This window comes from Triturus cristatus, chromosome 7 (assembly GCF_964204655.1).
Source record: "Triturus cristatus chromosome 7, aTriCri1.1, whole genome shotgun sequence".
NCBI classification, from domain to species: Eukaryota; Metazoa; Chordata; class Amphibia; order Caudata; family Salamandridae; genus Triturus; species Triturus cristatus.
Genome location: NC_140590.1, coordinates 277825781 through 277828690, shown reverse-complemented (window position 1 = coordinate 277828690; position 2910 = coordinate 277825781). Strand labels below are relative to the sequence as shown.

The window sequence follows — 2910 nt, the reverse complement described above, 5'->3', positions numbered from 1 at the left end:
CTTCAATACAGACACAGTCAACAAATGATGTACATGACTCAATAAGAAGATTCATAATAAATTTATAAAAATAACTCTTATCTTTGTATAACTTTTGTCACCAAGATCATCAAATTCAGGTAAGTACGTTTCGAGTTATGAATTTTTACAGATTTAGAAAATCAACAGTGCAATTTCTGAAGCAGGGATATTATCCTGTGAAGGAAAGACATACACTGACTACAGGTACTTCACAGTGACTTACGGGACAAATCTCCTGAATTTAAGGTAAGTATGGGGCAAGGTCCAAGGCAGCACCGCCAGGTCACCTCGGGCGGCACTGGGGCGGCTGGGTGCAGAGGTGCTTTTCAGTGTCGGGTGCCTAATGTTATCTTACGGGGGGGGGAAACATGTACTGCGTTCAGGCACTTCAAAGCGACTTACGGGACCAATCCCCTGTACTTAAGGTAAGTATTGGGCAAGGTCCGAGGCAGCAGCACCACCAGGGCACCTTAGGCGGCACTGAGGTGGTTGGGTACAGAGGTGCTTTTCAGTGTTGGGTGCCCAATGTTATCATACAGAGGAAAAAACATGTATTGCATTGAGGCACTTTACAGCGACTTACGGGACCAATCTCCTGGACTTAAGGTAAGTATTGGGCAAGGTCCGAGGCAGCACCAACAGGTCACCTCGGGGGGGGGGGCACTGGGGCAGCCGGGTGCAGAAGTGCTTTTCAGCGTCGGGTGGACAATGTTATCCTATGGAAGAGGTCTTCAAACTGTGGGGCATGCCCCCCTGGGGGGGCTGTGAATGTGTTCCCAGGGGGGCGCAAAAGGGTCTGCAATTACATATAAATGAAGATAGCCTGGAAGCGCGATAGGCACATTTCTAGGTTGTCGTCATTTACATGCAGCAGTTAAAGGCCATAAAAAAGTGTGAGGCCAGGACTCCTGAGTGGCATGGGGCTGCGTCAGTGAGTGTGAAGTTGGGGTCAAAGACATGGCTAAAAAGAAGAGTGAAATTTGGCATTTTATTGTTTTTTGTTCACCTTCGAATAACTGCATTTAAAACATGCACACACCTCGAGGAAAAATCACCAATTAAATATCAATAAGGCCTAGAGGGCGTGGTGTTGTGCCGTAATCAGCAGGCAACAGTGTAAAACTTGTTGGGGAAGAGAATGGAACGTCTGCAGAGAAATTAAAACACAATCCCATTTACAGTGGAAGAGTTTAGCAACTCAGAAAGATAAGGTGGCTGATGTATACAGAATGTTTCAGTCCAAAGGGCTGGTGGTCGTCAAAAGGTATCAAAGGAAAAAGTACTTACCTGTATTGGACAAAACAAAATGTGTTGTTCCTGAAGAGCTGACCAGGACGAAATGCATTACCAATTTTCAATACCGAATGGCGTTATCCACAACGCAGACTTTTTACCATATGGTGAACAATAAGGTCTTAACGTCTATGTCTCTCACAGTGTCTGAAGTGTATCGGGATCACAAGGATGAAGATGGCTTCCTGTACATGACCTGTGCATCACAGGAGATGTTTGGCTGCGATCCGACCAGTGACCAGCGGAAGCATACAGACTGCTGCTCACTAATCCGGAATGTTTAAAATTAAAGCAGGTTTTATCCAGAGAAAATGCTTTTTATATAGCCATTGCACACCTTTGAGGATTGGGAACACTTGCTACCAAACCAAAATACTTTGTATGCTTTATAAGCTGTTACTGAAGAGGAGTTTAAATCAAGTCTTTAAGAACTACTTCTTGGGAGGCGCAACAAACAGGGATTTTTCTGTTTTGTGTAAAATAAACTTTTATGAGTACAACCTCATAGGACTTACTACTGCATTTTTGTATTTAGGAGCAGGTGAAGATGAAGTGCTTTTAATCAGCCATGCTTCTCTTCCTCCTGAGGAAACCAACATATATGATTTTGTTTTCAAGTGTGAAGGTTACAGGCAGGAGAGTGCTAAATTGATGGCCTTTGTCACCTAGCATGCTCTTTGGGACATTGCAGAGACCACTATTACTCCCCTCTCCGGCCCAAAGAGCAACATAAGCAGGGCCAGAGATCCCCCTTCAGTAGAGATGGTCTAAAAACAAAATGGTTCCATTGCAGCCATCGTGTGCTTGAGGACACCCGCTCTCCACCAGCAGTCATTGATGCCTCAACACCCGTCTCTCCATTCACCACTTGTGTGTGGGAAGAAGGATATTCACACTTGCAAGAGTGGAAAAAGATCACTAAGGACAGGTGTGTGTTGACTATTGGAAAGCATGGCTACTCTCTATGGGCCCGATTCACAGAACTAACTTAAGACAATATCCTAAACTTACTGCCATTTTGGTATTCACAGAAGGCACTTACTCATTTTGTTATTCACAGAAGGCACTTACTCATTGGTGAGTAAGTGCCTTCTATGAATACCAAAATGAGTAACTTACTCATTTTGAATAACTTACTCATTTTGAGTAACTTACTCATTTTGGTATTCACAGAAGGCACTCACTCATTAATGAGTAAGTGCCTTCTGTGAATACCAAAATAAGTAAGTGCCTTCTGTGAATACCAAAATGGTAGTAAGTTTAGGATTTTGTCTTGAGTTAGTTCTGTGAATTGGGCCCTATGTTTCAAGGTGACTCCTCCACCTATTCCACCAGGCCAGCATCAAGGATTCAGTTAGTCAGCCTACAAAAGAAACCTCTGTTCTACTAAATATGTGTGTGGTTGAACTAGTGCCTTCTCCTAACAGGGTAAAGGGGATCTATTCAAGATATTTTCTGACTCAGATAAAGCCCGTGATGGGAATTCAGACCAATATTGTATATACGCATGGCCAACAAGTAGATTAATTTGTATGTTAGCCCTTCGTCAAATTTTCCCTCACCTCAGGCAAGGGGATTGGAAGTGCACTGTAGACC

At 43.6% G+C, this 2910-nt stretch overlaps 1 pseudogene; it reads left to right on the top strand.

Annotated features, from left to right (window-relative positions):
* Positions 1 to 1159: 1159 nt before the first annotated feature.
* Positions 1160 to 1598, top strand: LOC146809415 (microtubule-associated protein 1 light chain 3 gamma pseudogene; annotated as a pseudogene).
* The last annotated feature ends 1312 nt before the right edge of the window (positions 1599 to 2910 follow it).